Below are 21,451 nucleotides of genomic sequence, written 5' to 3'. Positions count from 1 at the left end.
TATGTAAGCCCCACAAAGTGACTTCAGACCTGAACTGGTCCTTAAAAAGTGGGTTTTGGCAATTTTCTTAAACATTTTAAGAATTGCTTCTAAAATTCTAAGCCTTCTAACGTCCTAAAAAATTAAATATTATTGTGAAACACTTACATAAAAAAAATAAGTATACATATTAGGTATCGTCGCGTCCGTAATAACCTGCTCTATAACAATATCACATGACCTAACCCCTCAGTTGAAAACCGTAAAAAAATATAACGGTGTAAAACAAAGCCATTTTTTCTCAACTTACATCACAAAAACTGTAATACCAAGCGATCAAAAAGTCATACGCACCCCATAATAGTGCCAATCAAACCATCATCTCATCCCGCAAAAATCAAACCCTACCTAAGATAATCGCCTAAAAACTGAAAAAACTATGGCTCTTAGACAATGGAGACACTAAAACATGATTGTTTTTGTTTCAAAAATGAAATCATTGTGTAAAACTTACATAAATAAAAAAAGTATACATATCAGGTATCACCGCATCCGTAATAACCTGCTCTATAAAAGTATCACATGACCTAACCCCTCAGGTGAATACCATAAAAAATAAAAATAAAAACGGTGTAAAAAAAGCAATTTTTTGTCACCTTACATCACAAATTGTGTAATAGCAAGTGATCAAGAAGTCATACGCACCCTAAAATAGTGCCAATCAAACCGTCATTTCATCCCGAAAAAAGTGAGCCCCTACACAAGACAGTCACTCAAAAAATAAATAAAACTATGGTTTTCAGAATGTGGAGACACGAAAGAATCATTTAAAAAAATATATATATTTGGTATTGTCGCGTCCGTGACAACCTGCTCTATAAAAATACCACATGATCTAACCTGTCAGATGAATGTTGCAAATAACAAAAATAAAAGCGGTGCCAAAACAGCTATTTCTTGTTACCTTGCCTCACAAACAGTGTAATATAGAGCAACCAAAAATCATATGTACCCTATAATAGTACCAACAAAACTGTCACTCTATCCCGTAGATTCTAAAATGGGGTCACTTTTTTGGAGTTTCTACTCTACAGGTGCATCAGGGGGGCTTCAAATGGGACATGGTGCGAAAAAACCAGTCCAACAAAATCTGCCTTCCAAAAACCGTATGGCATTCCTTTCCTTCTGCGCCCTGCCATGTGCCTGTACAGCAGTTTACGACCACATATGGGGTGTTTCTGTAAACTACAGAATCAGAGACATAAATATTGAGTTTCGTTTGTCTGTTAACCCTTGCTTTCTAACTGGAAAAAATGGATTTAAATAGAAAATCTACCAAAAAAGTGAAATTTTATCTCTATTTTCCATTAGTTTTCGTGGAACACCTAAAGGGTTAACAAAGTTTATAAAATCAGTTTTGAATACCTTGAGGGGTGTAGTTTCTACGCTAGGGTGCATCAGGGGAGATTCAAATGGTACATGGTGTCAAAAAAACAGTCCAGCAAAATCTGCCTTCCAAAAACCGTATGGCATTCCTTTCCTTCTGCGCCCTGCCGTGTGCCCGTACAGTAGTTTACGACCACATATGGGGTTTTTCTGTAAACTACAGAATCAGAGACATAAATATTGAGTTTCGTTTGTCTGTTAACCCTTGCTTTGTAACTGGGAAAAGATTATTAAAATGGAAAATCTGCCCAAAAAAATGACATTTTGAAATGTTATCTCTATTTTCCATTAATTGTGGAACACCTAAAGGGTTAACAACGCTTGTAAAATCTGTTTTAAATACCTTGAGTGGTGTATTTTCTAGAATGGGGTCATTTTTGGGTGGTTTCTATTATCTAAGCCTCACAAAGTGACTTCAGACCTGAACTGGTCCATAAAGAGTGGGTTTTTGAAAATTTCTGAAAGATTTGCTTCTAAACTTCTAAGCCTTGTAACATCCCCAGAAAAATAAAATGTCATTCCCAAAATGATCCAAACATGACGTAGACATATGGGGAATGTAAAGTAATAACTATTTTTGTAGGTATAACTATGTATTATAGAAGTAGAGAAATTGAAACTTGGAAATTTGCTCATTTTTCCTAATTTTTGGTAAATTTTGTATTTTTATATACCAGTGTCATGAAGTACAATATGTGACGAAAAAACAATCTTAGAATGGCCTGGATAAGTCAAAGCGTTTTAAAGTTATCACCACATAAAGTGACACTGGTCAGATTTGCAAAAAATGGCCTGGTCCTTAAGGTGAAAATGAGCCCGGTCCTTAAGGAGTTAAAACTTACCGGTAATTTTGTCTTCAGCTTTTCCATTTTAATCAAAGGTTAACAGCAAAACAAACCTCAATATTAAATACCCTGATTCTGCTGTTTACAGAAACACCCCATATGTATTAGTTCACTACTGCATGACCACATCAAAGTACTCAGAAGGGAAGGAGCACCATATGGTTTTTGCAGAATAGATTTTGGTTAAATGGTTTTGGGTGCTATGTCGCATTTGAAGAGACCCTGAGATACCCCTACATTTGACCACCCCAAAAAAAAATTGAATAAAAATGTAACCCAATTTTGGAAACTGCACTCCCAAGAAATCTTTCAAGGGTTAATAGTTAGACAAAACAGGTGTTTCATGGAATTTAGAAAAACTTGATAGCAAAAATGATCAATTATATTTTTTTACAATAAATATTGCTTTAGGCCCACATTTTTCATTTTCACATAGGGCATATGCACACAGAAGGGACGGAGCTCCTTAAGACTTTTAAAAGGCAGATTTTGCTGGAATGATTTTTGGGCACCATGTCACATTTGAAGAGAACCTTAAGAATCCCTATAGTGGAAACCCACCAAAAGTAATCCCATTTTGAAAATGATACCCCTTTGAAGCAAAGATTTGGATGGATAGGTTTGCAGGAGCCATGTTGATTTTGGATAGCCTCTGCGGTACCAATACAGAACCATCCTTTTTTTTTGTTTTCTCTCAAAGGATATGTGTGAGTTGCCATTATTACTGGTAATTTTTGGGTACATATACCTTTTTTATTGCATTGTATTTCGCTTTTTGGCAAGCAGGATGAAGTAAATGCAACAATTCTGCCACTGCTTTTTTATTTTGTTTTATGGCATGCACTATGTGGGGAAAATGACATGTCAACTTTTATCTGCCGGTCAGCATCATTACAGAGATACTAATTTTATGGGGGCCATTTTTTAAGACCACATTTTTCATGCTGGTCTTAAGTCCGTCTGTACTACCAGAGGAAGCGCCATGTAGAGGCGCTGGCCTTTACATAAGTTTGATGCTTTGTCCAACAGGCTGTGCGACAGCCTTAACTTTAAGCCAGCTCCCTTGCTGGCATTGATTTAAGTCATTTTCCAAGCCATAAACCGGAGTGAAAAAAGTTAAATGACACTGTGACGAATACCGCACCTCTTGAGATACGGTATGGTCACTAGTTACCAAGACGTGACGTTACGCCGTCCTGGAGGAGCAGGTATGGTAAGCATTGTACAGTTTACACAGTTGACACCTGTCCACACAGGCACAGAGAGGCAGAGGGTTAGAGACACTCACAACCCTGACAAGCTGAGAAAGCCTTTTCACTACCCCAGTGAAACAATTCTTCCTCAGCCCGGGTATACTGCCACCAGTTTCTCGCTTGATATAAGCCCGGTCCGCTAACGGGATTATATAGGGTGAGAAACCAACCCGCGGTAGCGTATAACTATGCCGAAACATGGACGTGGGGATTCGTGATCGAGATACAGGACAGCACAAGATTAAATTATATACTTAATCACCTTAACCTCCTTGGCAATATTCCCGAGAGTGACTCTGGGTTAATTTTCACTGCCAGGAGCCGTAACCTTGAGTAACAGTCGGGGTAACATTGCAGAGCTGTCAACGGAATTCCTTCACCTTCTACCGGCGATCCAGTGATGTCCTCCGCTGTGATCGCCGGCGAGAGCGCATCTGACTTCCTGGTTCCGTTCCCTGCAAGCAGCAGCTGCGCATGGGAGCGGGAACTGGGCGGGAAATTCAAATAAATATAAACATAAAAATTGACACACACATAAAATAGGTTATACATTGTAATCCGAGAGGATTACACTGTATAACCTCAGATCTGACATTTGTACAGTGCCCCTTGCCTGCCATTTTACGGTCATCTGTGCCCATAAAATATCTATAACATGGTATCAAAAAAGCGCAACTTTACTACAAAAGTGCTTTTGGACCAGTTGAGTGACAGCAACATTGACACGGAGGTGCTCACAGAACTGAGCGATAGTGAGTTGTGGGGAGATTTGTCATCTGACACTGACACTCATCTGGCAAGTGACAACGGCGATGATCCTGCACCTGACCTCAGCCATGTGCGCACTTGGTGCCCTATTGACTGTGATACGGACCAGGTAGCACCCCCAAGATTCATGTTTACTGGATCACCTGGGATGAAGGTAGATTATTCCTCACTGAGGATGTAATTGAAAAAATTGTCATGGAGACAAATAGCTACCAAAAGCAGCAATCCACTACGCTGCATGCCATGTTTTCCAGAAGCAGAAAGTGGGAACCGGTGACCAAAGAGGACATGTGGCGGTTTCTGGGACTCATCATTTTTGAGGGGGTGATGGGGAAACCGCTCCAGAAATGGTACTGGACCGCCAAGAAGTTACTGGCCACTCCATTTTTGATGTCAGAATACCGGTTTTCCCTCATCATGAAGTATTTCCACTTCATGAACAATGAAGAATTTGACGAGGCCACGCACCCTGCGCCTAAACTAAAAAAAATCTTGGAGGTATGGCAAATTATTGTGACCAATTTCCAGCAGACCTATTTGCCAGAAAGGGACGTCAGCGTAGATGAAAGTTTGATGGCCTACAAGGGATGCTTAAGCTGGATACAGTACATTGCATCCAAAAGAGCACGGTTTGGCATCAAATCCTACATGCACTGCAAGTCATCCACTGGGTACATCTGTAATTCGTCATTTACACCAGTAAAGGCAAGAAGTTCAACCCCAGGTACAGCGGCTATGGGATGGCCACATCATCTGTTCTTATACTGCTGGAGCCATTGCTGAACCAGGGATATTGTGTGACCACGGACAATTTCTACACGTCTCCGGAACTGTATGAGGTTTTGCTACAAAACAAGACTGATGCATATGGTACATTAGGCCTAACCGACGTAACATGCCATCTATGTTTGCCAAGAAAAAACTCAAAACAAGGCAGAAGGGTAAGATGATGGCAATGCGATGGCGAGACAAGAAGGACATGTGTCTCATGAGTACTGTGCACAATACCTCTACTGCCATGGTCCACACAAAAGGTGGGAAAGATGTGCTGAAGCCGCAAGTCGTGATAGACTATAATAACACCATGGGAGGTGTCGACAGAGCCGATCAGGCAATGACATTTTATCCGGCTATGCGCAAACAGCAAAAAAAATATTATAAGAAGATCTTCAGGCATCTTCTGTAACAATGCCTTTGGAATGCATATATCCTGCATCAGAACAAAAAGTGACAAGCCTCTTGGTCATTCTGAATTTATATGGAAGGTGGTTGAGCGGATTTTTGTCAACCACCAGACGCCATCAGTAGCTGTGAACAGACCTGGATGTTGTGCTGTTGAAGTTGTCAACCCAGAACGCCTGACTGGTCGTCACTTTATGGACTTCATCCCGCCAACCGCAAAAAAGGCAGCACCTACCAGGATGTGCGTGGTTTGCTGCTCAAAGAGAGATGGCAATGGAAAGAAAGTCTGAAAAGAAACTAGGTTCCATTGTCCTGATTGTGACATCGGACTTTGTGCAGTCCCATGTTTCAAAATTTATCACACTCAGGATGTTTATTGAATTTTCTTTGTTTGACAAATTTCATTATTTTTTATTACATTATTAAATAAAATTATATTATTTATTAGATTATAATTCATGATTTTGTGTTTAAAACTTTATCACATCTGGGATGTCTACTAAAGTCTTGTTTGGTCAGGTTTAAGTAAGTAATTACTAAGAATTGCAAGCCTACAATACATAACACCAAATTTCATGCAAATTTTTTACCACTTTTGGTACAAAATTCCTGACATAATCTTACCGCCAGGGAGGTTAAGGGCTCACTAGACAATACACAATATAACAGAGAATATATAGAGTCGTCCGATGTGCAGAATACAGGTGGTATGGTACAAACAGGAATAAACAGAGAAAAAAGTCAGTTTACCAGATGGATGAGTCCTTTGGGTTGATAAATAATGGTTCCTGTAATCCTTGGCTGTCATCACATGGGAGGCAGTGATGTCAGCAGTTTTAAAGGTCCCTCCAAACACAATGCTCAGTGTGACCCCCCCTTCAGAGAAAAGACGCTGGACTCTGCCTGCATGGGTCATTTCACCTGTAGTCGGCCACGTCCCTCCCTGCCTCTTGGAGGGGTCCCCCTCCCTCCTGGTCCTGGCAGAAAAATTACCCACAAAACCCATTAGGGCCCATAGCTCCAGACCAGAAGGTCACAGGGAGATGGTTCTGGGACCAACGGGTCCACCTGGGTTCCGGCTACAGGTAGAGTCCACACATAGTACCGTTATTAGGTTTCTGAGGGGAGATCTCCATATATCTACCCTCCCTGGCATCCAACCACCCCAGAGCAGAAGCCTGTTCATCTTGGCCACAGGGTTGCAAATATATATATTTGGTTTATGCCTGTGATGGACGGACGATTCATAATTCCTTATGAATCGCTGGTTCCATGATGTCTGATAGTTGCTTTTGTTCTGAGGAATGACTTAGACCCCCTGCAGGGAGGTTTTCCTGCAGGATCCGTACTGTCTGAATGGAGTTGTGAAATGTAACCAAATGTGGCCTGTTAGGAGTTTTCTGCTATCTGGCTGCGCTTTGAAGCAGGGCCCCTTTGTGGAGTTTGATTTCCCCTGCCACTCCTGGAGCAAATGGAAAGAATGAAATAATACTCCATATTCCTCACAGACACAGGTCTGCCTGCCATCCTCCTCCCCACCCACGCCACCTTTTCTCAGCCATATTTTTTTATTTTTCTGGTGACGGTCTTGTGTGAGGACTAAATTTTTGCAGGATGATGTGATGCTTTCATTGGTACTATTTTGGGGTACATACAATTGCACAATATTATGCTTTTTGTCGGGTGACATGACCAAAAAATGGCTGTTATGGCATAATTTTATTTTTTCACGTTGTTCATCTGATGGGATAGATCATGTGATATTTTTTTTTACAGAGCAAGTCATTATGGATGCAGGAATACCAAATAAGGTACCGTATATACTCGGGTATAAAACTAGATTTTTGGCACATATTTTTGTGCTCAAAAAGCCCCCTCGTCTTATACTCGAGTCTAGGTCGGTCTTAGCTCCGGTAATAGCAGGCAGTGCGGGGGGCAGCGCTCACTCACTGACGTCACGCGCCTGCGCCGCATAGTGGGAGCAGGCGCGTGAAGTCAGTAAGTGAGCGCCGCCCCCCGCACTGCCTGCTATTACCGGAGCTAAGACAAAGTACTGGTAAGATATCCAAATAATCAGAGTAAAGAGCTCAGCAATGAGCGATGATTAAAGTTAAAGTAGTTACTGATTACGTTAGTTTATAAATATACTGCTGTGAGCGTCGGGGAGGGGGATCTGTGGATGGCACTGTAGGGGGATCTGTGGATGGCAGTGCCATCCACAGATCCCCCTACAGTGCCATCCACAGATCCCCCCTCCCCTAAACAGTGCCATCATGGCACTGTTTAGGGGAGGGGGGATCTGTGGATGGCACTGTTTAGGGGGATCTGTGGATGGCACTGTTTAGGGGGGGATCTGTGGATGGCACTGTTTAGGGGGGAGATCTGTGGATGGCACTGTTTAGGGGGGAGATCTGAGGATGGCTCCCTGTATTTAATGCAGGGTGTGTGTGTGTATATAATGCACACACTCTGCATTAAATACAGGGAGTCAGAGTCAGACTCCCATCAATCTGAGTCACCCTCTTGCAGATGTGTGTATATAATGTAGAGTGTGTGCATTATATACACATACACTCTGCATTATAGCTGCATTTCCCACCCTAGTCTTATATTCGAGTCAATAATTTTTCCAATTTTTGGGGGGTAAAATTAGGGGCCTCGGCTTATACTCGGGTCGGCTTATACTCGAGTATATACGGTAAGTCTATTTGCTTTTGTTTTCAGTTTTACACAATAAAATAATTTTAGAAAAATGTTTTTTGTCACACTAGAGGACTTCAACATTTGGGGGTCTGATTGCTTTTTACAATGTCAATTACACTGACAATTTTTATCAATAAAAAGTACAGAACATCCCCCCAAATAAATTAGCTCCCACACAACTTGGTAGACAAGTATAAAAAAGTTTTGGGGGTCAGAATATGGGGGATTTAAAAATTAAGTTTATTTCAAAGTTTTAATTTTTTTTCAGTATTAAAGGGAACCTGTCACCATGATTTTGCGCATAGAGCTGGGGACATGGGCTGCTAGATGGCCACTAGCACATCTGCAGTACCCAGGTCCCATAGCTCTCTGCGCTTTTATTGTGTTAAAAAAAACGTTTTTAGTGATATGCAAATTACCTGATATGAGTCCTGTAGCCGGAGATGAGTCAAGCAGAAAGGAGCCTATGAATCTCCTCCTCGCGCATCGCGAGATTTCGGCGTTCCAGCTCTGTGACGTCAGCCAGCAAGGAGGAGATTCGGAGGACGCGGGGCGGTGCTGGGCTCCTTTCCGCTTGACTCATCTCCAGCTACAGGACTCATATCAGGTAATTTGCATATCACTCAAAACGTTTTTTTAACACAATAAAAGCGCAGAGAGCTATGGGAACTGGGTATTGAGGATGTGCTAGTGGCCATCTAGCAGCCCATGTCCCCAGCTCTATGCGCAAAATCATGGTGACAGGTTCCCTTTAAAACACAAAACAACTATACATAAGTGGTATCGCTGTAATCATACTGATCCAGAGACTAAAGGGCTTAGGTCTGCATAGATTTGTCACACAGGTAACACCGTAGGGACAAAGCCTGTAAAACTGCAGCAGAATTGAGTTTTTTCCAATTCCACACCATTTGGATTTTTTTCCTACTTCCCACTACATTGTATGGCCGAATGCACACGGCCATACGAGTGAATTACTGTAGTGCAGCGGCGGCATGAAGCGCACGGCATCATAGCAATCAATGACGTTGTGCGCTCTTGCTGTCAGCAGGATGCCAGGCCGGGATACCACGGACCGCTCACGTCCGTGTTCCACAGCCGTGTGCATTCGGCCTATGCCATATTAAATGTTAGTATTAGAAAGTTCAACTTGTCTGGCAAAAAACAAGTCCTCAGATGGCTATGTAAAAGGAAAAATAAAAAATATATGGCTCTGTGAAGAAAAAGAAAAATGCAAAAACAAGAAAAAAAAACTCTTGTATCTTGCAACCTGAGGAAAGACAGTACTATGCGCCTCATTATAGTGATTGTGGAGGTCTCAACAAATTATTATTATTTTTTTTAATACAGCCAGATGCTAATTTAGTCTACAGTCAATTATGAAACGCATTAAAAAGCATTTGTTTCAGTTTTTTTTGCATTGCATGTGTTTTATTTTTAACACAGTATGATCTAGGTTTGCCTTTTTTTCTGGCCTTTTTTTTTTTACCATAGGTATTTCTGGGGGATTTGAAAAATGACAGAAAAAAACAAATGTTTAAAGTGTTACAATATAATTTTTTTTTTAATACTGCAAAATACACAAAAAATGCAGAAAAACTGTCATGTAAAAATGCTAAAATTTAAAAACTATCTGTGAAGAAAGCCTTAGGCCCCTTTCACACGGGCGAGTTTTCTGTGCGGGTGCGATGCGTGCGGTGAACGTATTGCACCCGCACTGAATCCTGACCCATTCATTTCTATGGGGCTGTGCACATGAGCGTTGATTTTCACGCATCATTTGTGCGTTGAGTGAAAATCGCAGCATGCTCTATATTGTGCGATTTTCACGTGACGCAGGCCCCATAGAAGTGAATGGGGTGCGTGAAAATCGCATAGCATCCGCAAGCAAGTGCGGATGCGGTGCGATTTTCACGCATGGTTGCTAGGTGACAGTCTATTCACTGTATTAGTTTCCCTTATAACATGTTTATAAGGGAAAATAATAGCATTCTGAATACAGAATGCATAGTATAATAGTGCTGGAGGGGTTAAAAAATAATAAAAAAAAGTTAACTCACTGTCTCCTCTTGATCGCGTAGTTCCCGGTCTCTTTACTTCTTGAATGATGAGCTAAAGGACCTGTGGTGACGTCAGATCACATGCTCCATCACCATGGTGATGTACCATGTGATTGGAGCATGTGATCTGACGTCACCACAGGTCATTTAGCCCACAGCTCATCATTCAAGAAGTAAAGAGACCAGGAACTACGTGATCAAGAGGAGAAGGTGAGTTTTTATTTTTTTTAACCCCTCCAGCATTATTATACTATGCCTTCTGTATTCAGAATGCTATTATTTTCCCTTATAACCATGTTATAAGGGAAAATAGTACAATCTTCAGAACATCAATCCCAAGTCTGAACTTCTGTGAAGAAGTTCAGGTTTGGGTACCAAACATGCGCGATTTTTCTCACGTGAGTGCAAAACGCATTACAATGTTTTGCACTCGCGCGGAAAAATCGTGCATTTTCGCGCAACGCACCCGCCTCTTATCCGGGCCAAAAATAAGACGCCCGTGTGAAAGAGGCCTTACCCTCACTTACACACTGAGGGAAAAGGATTAGAACAAAGGTTCCTATAACTCTTATTGCTGATCATTAACCATTTACAGTTCAGAAAATGGCAAAAATATATATCTCTGTGTATCCCTGATGCCAGGAGACAAGAATAAATAAAGGCAAGACAGGTTATTGAACAGATGATGGTGACATCATTCTTGACCCGAATAATAATGGCTCAATTTTCATAGCTGTAAAAATTTACTGTTCCTCATTACTATATTACAGGCATCAAGCAGTTCAATTTCAATCATGATGTGACTCATTACAGGCTACTTTATCTCACAGCCATTGACTCCCTGATGACATCAATCTATTATGCACAAACTGCACTGTGAATACTTTAGGCTTTTTAATCAAGGATCTCTAAGACTTATGTGGTGAATACCTCCTTTAGAGTGATCAGAATTTCACATAACATTGCCATGGAAAGCCTCTTTGCTTAATTACATTGTTTTCTCATTTGTGTTATAGCTGATTTGTTGTTTGCAGTAGTTATGTTATATTTATGTTTTATGCTCTACACTGTTTACGTTTGACAATTTGCAATGCAATATTAAGATAAACAAATGCATATGTACTGTATCATATGTTAAAATCCGCCCATCTAAATAGTAGTCTCTATTTGTAAAATATTTGTAAGGCAGTAACACCTGATAAAGATGTAGGGTATGGGTTCTACTCCTCTACCTTTGTGATGTTTTCTTTCCCGCCAGTGGTGTGCTAAGGGTGCCTGCTCTTAGGGGGTTGACAGAGCCTAGAACCAATGAGCGCTTCCATCAATACAGATGAAAGCGATCATTGCTGGAGCGCTGGGAGCTGCGGTCCTGTCACTCAGCCTCTGCACTCTTCCCCTCCTTCAGGCCGGCGGCGCATCAGAATGGTGAAGGAGGAAGACTTCTCCCTGCTCCACCATTCAGCCTGCAGGCACGTTTCGTACTGCCAGCCAGTGTGGGAGGAGCCTGCAGCCTGGGGAATCTGCAGAAGCTCTGCCCACACAGGGCTACAAAGCGATCTGTGTCTGCAGGGGATAGTGAACTGCGAGCTTCAGGAATGGGACAAGGTAAGTAGGTACTGTGTTTTATTTTTTATTTTTTTTAACAGAGGGCATTTCTACTATGGAGGGGGCACAGAGGGCATTACTACTACAAAGGGGGCACAGAGGGCATTATTACTACAAAGGGGGGCAGAGGGTAATACTACTACAAAGAGGGCACAGAGGGCAATACTACTACAAAGGGGGCAATACTACTACAAATGGGGCACAGAGGGCATTACTACTATGAGGATGGCACAATGGGTATTACTACTATGAAGGGCGCACAGATGGCATTACTACTGTGAAGGGGGCACAGAGAGCCTTACTCCTGTGAAGTGGGTGGGCATAACTGTTATGGGTCACTGAGTGGGCATTATTACTGTGAAAGGGTCACAATGGGCATTACTACTAGGAAGGTGCACAGAGGGCATTATTATTACTGTGAGGAAGGCACAAAGAGGGCATAACTACTGTGAAGGGAGCACAGATAAGGCCTTAATACTGTGATGGGGGCACAATGAGGGCATAACTTCTGTGAAGGGGGCACAGTGAAGCGATAAGTACTTTAAGGGGGCACAATGTGGGCATAACTACTGTGAAAGTTGTACAGTGAGGGCATAACTACCTTGAGGGGGCACAATATGGGCATAACTACCAGTGAGGGGCACATATCTGGACAAAACTACTGTGAAGGTGGTACAATGAGGGCAATACTACTGTGAGGGAGTACAATTTTTAAAGTATTGGGGGGTAGTGCCAGAGAAAGGACCCGCCCCGGGTGCCAAACACCCTAGGCACACCACTGTTTACTCCTTATGTGATAGAAGTTTATTAATTGCATTATTAGTTGCTGGTAGCAGTGGAGCACATCACAACCAAAGTTATCTGATATGACACCAGTCAAATTCTGCTCACTGTCCGTTTACAATACCTGGCTATCTTCTATCTGCACTCTGATGAATCCCCATGTTGAGTGAAACACATAGGTGAAATATATGATTCACTGTTGGACTTACATGTGGCTGTTCATATTTACTGCTAACTGCCTAGTTCATTGATGCTTCAATTTGGATGGCTGCAAAAATACCTCCCTATTTTACGGAAATGATTATCATCCCAGGAGCCTGCTTGAGTAGATCACTGAGTTCATATTATTAAATTGTTTCTGGTTACTGTTAATCAATGTATATGTAAGATGACTGACTATATGGCACCTACTAATTTAGCCTTAGTTGATACTCATGCTATTTATCAGAAGGCATGTTTCCTCATTGGGCTAGCTTTCTGTATTGTCTGCAGAGATCCTGCCCATAAGGTGGCCGCTGATGAAGGGTCCTGTGACCGGACACATCATCCAGCCTCATTCATTCAAACTGGACCCGCATTAAACTCCCAGCAATGAAAGTTCAGAAGGCAGGCACAGATTATTTGCGCATGCGCCCGCTACGATTTGTACCGCACAGCCGCAGTGGAAAGGGACAGGGGAGGGGAGTAAACGGGCGGGCAGAGGCGCACGGAGGGCGGAGTTATCAGCCGTTTAGGAGGTGCCTGCCTGGGGCTCCGAGGATTGAGAGACCGCCCTGGGCACTTGAGAGGGCTCAGAAGATAATCTTATAAGTTCGTTTTCTGCAAATTGAAAAGTCCGTTTTCTACCACAAAGGTACCGTTTTTATGTTCTGGCTGGATCACATAACCCTATTTTAACGGTCTAACATGCTAAAATGTGGTGACAGACTCCCTTTAACTGTTTTCAGACGCTACAATACAACTACTAAGGATAGGTCATCAATTGTTAAATCTCATAGAACCCCTTGTTGTGCTGCAGCCCTCTGAACAGTATACGGTATATAAGCTATTATGAAGAAAGTGTCGAGTGCCTGTTCATTTATTATTTTCATTGTTGATGCTACATCCTTATGCTAAGTTATCAAGTGGCAATATACCACTCGGAATATAAAATAATCCCTGATAAGGGTATGGTAGTAGTCGCATTTTCAGTTGCATTAAAAAATAAAAGACCCTTGGAAGTTACAACATTAGTCCATTGCAGGGCCACTTTTACACTGCAGTGTTTTAGTCAGTATCTTGCACCATATTTGTAATGTGAAATCAGGAACGGACAAAGAGAAAAAGTTTAATAGAAAGATTTGTGCTTCTTCTGTGCTTTGGACTAATCCTGGTTTTGTTAAATACTAATGAAAATAGTGACCAAATAATGACCATGTGGTGGCTTTACAGTGATGCAACATAGAGTTCTCTGGTCACAGGGCAAAGTCAATTCTCTCAATCAGCATGGTAGTATCTATTCGTGTCCATCTGTCCAACAATGGTTCTATTAAAAGATCATCCTTCACCCAACTAGTAGTCTTTATTCCTAAAATATGACAACCTAGCAGCCAATGTATACATTTTACACGTCACATAGCAATATCAATAATTTTAACTGAAAACTAAGTACAAACCGGATTCCCAAAAAGTTGGGACACTATACAAATCGTGAATAAAAACTGAATGCAATGATGTGGAGGTGCCAACTTCTAATATTTTATTCAGAATAGAACATAAATCACGGGACAAAAGTGTAAACTGAGAAAATTTACAATTTTAAGGGAAAAATATGTTGAATCAGAATTTCATGGTGTCAACAAATCCCAAAAAAGTTGGGACAAGGCCATTTTCACCACTGTGTGGCATCTCCCCTTCTTCTTACAACACTCAACAGACGTCTGGGGACCGAGGAGACCAGTTTCTCAAGTTTAGAAATAGGAATGCTCTCCCATTCTTGTCTAATACAGGCCTCTAACTGTTCAATCGTCTTGGGCCTTTTTTGTTGCACCTTCCTCTTTATGATGCGCCAAATGTTCTCTATAGGTGAAAGATCTGGACTGCAGACTGGCCATTTCAGTACCTGGATCCTTCTCCTACGCAACCATGATGCTGTGATTGATGCAGAATGTGGTTTTTCTTGTTGAAAAATGCAGGGTCTTCCCTGAAAGAGATGGCGTCTGGATGGGAACATATGTTGTTCTAGAACCTGAATATATTTTTCTGCATTGATAGTGCCTTTCCAGACATGCAAGCTGCCCATGGCACACGCACTCATGCAGCCCCATACCATCAGAGATGCAGGCTTCTGAACTGAGCGTTGATAACAACTTGGGTTGTCCTTGTCCTCTTTGGTCCGGATGACATGGCGTCCCAGATTTCCAAAAAGAACTTCGAATCGTGACTCGTCTGACCACAGAACACAGTCTTCCATTTTGCCACACTCCATTTTAAATGATCCCTGGCCCAGTGAAAACGCCTGAGCTTGTGGATCTTGCTTAGAAATTGCTTCTTCTTTGCACTGTACAGTTTCAGCTGGCAACAGCGGATGGCACGGTGGATTGTGTTCACTGACAATGGTTTCTGGAAGTATTCCTGAGCCCATTCTGTGATTTCCTTTACAGTAGCATTCCTGTTTGTGGTGCAGTGTCGTTTAAGGGCCCAGAGATCACGGGCATCCAGTATGGTTTTACGGCCTTGACCCTTACGCACAGAGATTGTTCCAGATTCTCTGAATCTTCGGATGATGTTATGCACAGTTGATGATGATAGATGCAAAGTCTTTGCAATTTTTCGCTGGGTAACACCTTTCTGATATTGCTCCACTATCTTTCTGTGCAACATTGTGGGAATTGGTGATCCTCTACCCATCTTGGCTTCTGAGAGACACTGCCACTCTGAGAAGCTCTTTTTATACCCAATCATGTTGCCAATTGACCTAATTAGTGTTAATTGGTCTTCCAGCTCTTCGTTATGCTCAAATTTACTTTTCCCAGCCTCTTATTGCTACTTGTCCCAACTTTTTTGGGATTTGTTGACACTGTGAAAATTTGAATCAACGTATTTTTCCATTAAAATGATACATTTACTCGGATTAAACGTTTGATCTGTCATCTACGTTCTATTACAAATAAAATATTGACATTTGCCATCTCCACATCATTGCATTCAGTTTTTATTCACAATTTGTTTAGTGTCCCAACTTTTTTGGAATCCGGTTTGTAATTAAACTGTGCTAAGTACTGATTTCTGTCCTTATGCCTATGATTTCCTATACATGGTTTATATGAAAACATAGAATTTGTGTCATTATTATATAAACAGTAACTGCTATCACAGATGGTAATTCTATGAAAGCCTAATTATTGAGTTAGCATGCCCATCTGATCTTCTATTATACATAATGTGACACATTACTGCCATCTGATGGTTGGATACTATACCATAAAAAAGAGAAGTAGTGCACAGGTAAGTATTTTTATGCTTTTATATGTAACTGTTTAAAAGTAACAATTATTATTTAATAAAATGTGTATTTTTCTGTATGTCCTCGATGATTTTACTTGAAGAATGAGCAAAACACGTGTTCATTGGGTGAAATTGTTTATGCCGACACCTAAATCATCTGAAGCACAGGCTGATTATCGGGAGACAAAGATAAATCATTTCAGAACTTTTTCCACCTATAAACTGTACAACTCAATTGAAAAATAAACTGAAATCATTTAGGTAGAGGGAAGAAAAAATATAAAAATAAAATAATTGCATACGTGTGCACACCCTTAACCCTAAGTTCAGACCTGAGCGGTTTACAGCGCGTTCCTACTCGCTGTAAAACGCTCAACAAGGAGAAACCAATGATTCCCTATGGGAATGGTTCTCATCTGGGCGTTTTACAGCGCGTACGATCGCGCTGTAAACGCCCGACGCTCAAACAAGTTCTTGAGCTTTTATGGGGCGTTTTGTCGCGCGTTCCCGTACACAGATATTCGGGAACGCGCGACAATGTGTGTTCGCTTATCTCTGTATGCGCGATTGTAAACGCCCTTACAATCGCGCATACAGAGCGCTCCTTTCAGAACGCTCAGGTCTGAACCCAGGGTAAACTAACACTTTTTTGAAGCACCTTTAGATTTTTTTACAGCACTCAGTCTTTTTGGGTATGAGTCTATCAGCGTGGCACATTTTGACTTGGCAAGATTTGCCCACTCTTCTTTGCAAAAACACTCACAGTCCGTCAGATTGCGAGGGCATTTCCTGTGCACAGCCCTCTTCAGATCACCCCACAGATTTTCCACAGATCCCCTCATAACACTGTCATCAACAGATCCCTCATAACAATATGTCATCCACGGATCCCCATATTTGTTATCCACAGATCCCTCATAACAGTGTGTCATCCACAGATCTTCCATAACAGTGTGTCATCCACAGATCCCCATAACAGTGTGTCATGCATAGATCCCCTATAACAGTATGTCATCCACAGATCCTCCATAACAGTGCCATCCACAGATCCCCTATAACAGTGCCATCCACAGATCCCCCATAACAGTGTCATCCACAGATCCCCCATAACAGTGTCATCCACAGATCCCCATAACAGTGTCATCCACAGATCCCCCATAATAGTGATATCCACAGATTCCCCATAACAGTGTGTCATAAACAGCTCCCCCATAACAGTGTCATCCAAAGATCCCCCATAAGAGTGACATCCACAAATTCTCCATAACAGTGACATCAACAGATCCTCCATAACAGTGTCATCCACAGATCCGCCATAACAGTGTGCATGCCGCACACTGGCCACTAATGTTGTTAATGCTATAGAGGGAGGGGGGGGGGCCGATGGGGGGTGCACACTGTGCCACCAACGAATTATTACAATAGAGGGAGGAAGGGGGGGGTGATGGGGGGCGCACACTGTGCCACCAACAAATTATTACAATAGAGGGAGGAAGGGGGGGGGGGCCGATGGGGGGCGCACACTGTGCCACCAACGAATTATTACAATAGAGGGAGGAAGGGGGGCGGCACTGGCCACCAATGAAATTTAAACTGGGGAGAGAGGGGGTCTGCCCCCTGCTGCCTGGCAGCCCCGGATCTCTTATAGGGGGCTATGATACGCACAATTAACCCTTTCAGGTGCAGCACCTGAGGGGTTAATTGTACGGATCACATGTCCCTGTAAGAGATCGGGTGCTGCCAGGCAGCAGGGGGCAGTCTTGTACACAGTTTGTAGTGCATTCTAACTAGAAGCGTCCCCATCACCATGGGAACGCCTCTGTGTTAGAATATACTGTCGGATATGAGTTTTCACGAAGTGAAAACTTAGATCTGAAAAAGCTTTTATGCAGACGGATCTTCGGATCCGTCTGTATGAAAGCAACCTACGGCCACAGATCACGGACACGGATGCCAATCTTGTGTGCATCCGTGTTTTTTCATGGTACCATTGACTTGAATGGGTCCGTGAACCGTTATCCGTCAAAAAAATAGGACAGGTCATATTTTTTTGACGGACAGGATACACGGATCACGGATGCGGCTGCAAAACTGGTGCATTTTCCGATTTTTCCACGGACCCATTGAAAGTCAATGAGTCTGCGAAAAAAAACGGAAAACGGCACAACGGCCACGGATGCACACAACGGTCGTGTGCATGAGGCCTAAATGAAAGCAAACACACAAAGAACATACAAAACTCCCTGCAGCTGCTCTTCTTATTCAATTTGGACCCAGAATTGTAGTGTTGCAATTCAACAGTGCTAACCATCCAGTCTGCAAAAATATGCATTCAACAAACTTCAAAATAATCTATGAATCAGGTCTTGATATATTAGATACAATATGGTAAGCAGATTTTGAGCACAGTATTATATTCCAGGAAGCAGACTACAGTTCTCAGTACTGCTACTGGTTCAGTAGCATAATAATAAACATCTGACACTGAGTATCCAGTCACAGTAGTTTTAACTTCTTCTATCAAAGGAGTACGAACCAAAATAACTGTCCGAATAAGTAGTGGTATTGATTTTCGGGTGCAAACTTCTATGTTAGAGATACAGGCAGTTCTGTTATGCATATTACTAATCTATTGCTTGCATGCACCTTCTTTTAGAAAACAGTACTACAGCTTACTGCACTCAACTAGGAGTCTGTTTATAATAGTAGATCGTCCTCTTGTGGCAAGATATAAGAATATAAAATAAATGGACGCATTGAAGGGAAAAGGTAGAATATCTTTTTAATTGGTGTGTATATCAATGAAAATGTAACATTTAATCAATATATAATAAAAATCCAAAGCAATGAAAAAAATAAAATAAAAATGAAACAACCAAAGTACTACTCATCCTAGATGCCTTGACAAACAGAGCTTTTGCCCTGACAAGGGTGACCTTAAACTGGAAGCTACTCCTGTTGCTGCCTACAAAATCCCTTAAAGGGACACTGACAGGGCCAATAAGCATATTGAGGTATATATTGGCAGTACAGGTCTTATAATGGGTATTACAATCATCTAAGTATCCCCCCTGTCCACATTATACATACAGTAAACTTAAGTTTTATAACCTGCTCCAACGGTCTTCAATCTGCCCAAGGGGCGGCGTTTCACCTCTCTTGCGCCCAGCCAGCCTCCCCCAACTGCCGCTTTGAAGCGCCGCCCAGCTCATGAATATTCAGTTTGCCGGGCGGCTTCTGCGGTCCCCGCTCTGAAGCGCTGCGCTTAACAGTGCCCGGCGCATGCGCCGGATCTTGTGAAGTCCGGTACAGTAAGCGCCGCCCAGCTCATCAATATTCACTTCGCTGGGCGGCGCTTACTGTCCCCGACTTCACAAGATCCGGTGCATGCGCAGGGCACTGTTCAGCGCAGCGCTTCATATGAATATTCATGAGCTGGGCGGCGCTTCAAAGCGGCAGTTGGGGGAGGCTGGCTGGGCGCAAGAGAGGTGAAACGTCGCCCCTTGGGCAGATTGAAGACCGTTGGAGCAGGTTATAAAACTTAAGTTTACTGTATGTATAATGTGGACAGGGGGGATACTTAGATGATTGTAATACCCATTATAAGACCTGTACTGCCATATATATACCGCAATATGCTTATTGGCCCTGTCAGTGTCCCTTTAAAGGGGTTTTCTGGTTTACATCAACCTCCCTGTGCACCCAAAATAACAGTGTACAACCTTTTGATTTCTAAGGGCCGCACTGCAGACCGAATCATTCCCAAGGTCCGCAAAAACTGTAAATAGGTATTACCATCTACGATATTTATGGCATATGAAAAGTCTGCCTGATAACTCCTATATCTAGACTCCCAACAATTAGGAGAATGGGGTCCCCATCTCTTTTGCAGTTTGCACTTCAGAAAGTGTGCATCTTTGCATCGTAGTTTATGTGACATGCTAAAACAGTCAAGTGTTTCACTACATCAATAAACTACAATAACGATTAAGTTAAATGCAAGCATGGCCACTTCATCTACTCCTTACTGGTGTGTCACACAGACATCAGAAGTCCCCCATTCTGTGAATATGTGGTCCCTGAGATTGATACACAATACAATATTCACAATATACAATACTAACTAGTCACTGCTCCCACACTGCGGCCACAAACAAGCATGCCTATGACCAAATGGCTATGGGACTACACAGAGTGGCATCCTGGGCTGCAAGTTGTATACACCCAGATATATTCAAAAGGTAGTAGTAGGTGGCTTACCTTTTCAAAAGGTTATGGAACATGTATGTTACGTTCACAGAAAAAACAATCATAAGTAAGTATATTGGGATGAACAATAATAATAAAGAAGTATGAAAATACATTTAAAAAAGTATACACATTACAGCATCAGGCAAAAGCCAAGACACACCGTTTTAACTGGTGTAATTTGTAGAAAATTGACTTCCAATGTGTGAAAGCATTAAATAGGATGGAGGCTGCAATAATTGGGGCAAGAAATGTTTTCAGCCGCCAGTTTGAATGAGTATGTGACTTTATGGCCCTTTGAATTCAGCTCAGGGTTTTTCAATGGGAAGAGGGTTGTGCATCTGTCTATATGAGTTAAAAGGAGTCTGTAACATTAAGTAGACATTTTAAGCTTTTCCTGGTGTGCTCCGGCTCACGTACACCCTATCTCAGGCATACGTTTAAGTTTCTTTTTAGTTCTTTATGCCTCTTAAAACTAGCTTTATATAAGTATGCAAATAAACATAAAAGAGCCCAAGGGTCAGTACCTATTCACACCAGAGCCCAGCCACGCAACCTTTTAGCGCATGTGCAGCACAGTTGATGAAGTTACTGCCCCTAAAAGGGCCCAGACAAAGGCACCTAGTCTTTGGTTTTGTTCTTTTTATTTATTTATTCAGAGACAATTAAAGGGAACCTGTCACCTGGATTATGGGTATAGAGGTGAGGACATGGGTTGCTACATGGCCGCTAGCACATCCGCAATACCCAGTCCCCATAGCTCTGTGTGCTTTTATTGTGGAAAAAAAACGATTTGATACATATGCAAATTAACCTGAGATGAGTCCTGTGCCTGACTCCTCTCATATACAGGACTCATTTCAGGTTAATTTGCATATGTATTAAATCATTTTTTTTACACAATAAAAGTACACAGAGCTATGGGGACTGGGTATTGCGGATGTGCTAGCGGCCATCTAACAACCCATGTCCTCAGCTCTATACACAAAATCCTGCTGACAGGTTCCCTTTAAGCTCTTATTTTGAATAAGTAAAATATGACTGACACAATACAATAAAATACCGTAATGCATGATGACAACATATGGAGCTT

At 42.0% G+C, this 21,451-nt stretch overlaps 1 protein-coding gene across 6 annotated transcripts in view; it reads right to left on the bottom strand.

Moving 5' to 3' along the window:
• The window catches only part of LOC122938416 (protein cordon-bleu-like), a 503,795-nt gene that overhangs the window by 175,851 nt on the left and 306,493 nt on the right, over positions 1-21,451 (bottom strand). The window lies entirely within an intron of this gene.

The sequence above is a fragment of the Bufo gargarizans genome, chromosome 5, assembly GCF_014858855.1.
Source record: "Bufo gargarizans isolate SCDJY-AF-19 chromosome 5, ASM1485885v1, whole genome shotgun sequence".
Taxonomy (NCBI): Eukaryota; Metazoa; Chordata; class Amphibia; order Anura; family Bufonidae; genus Bufo; species Bufo gargarizans.
Note: the sequence above shows the minus strand (reverse complement) of the source record. Positions and strands in the feature narration are given on the sequence as shown.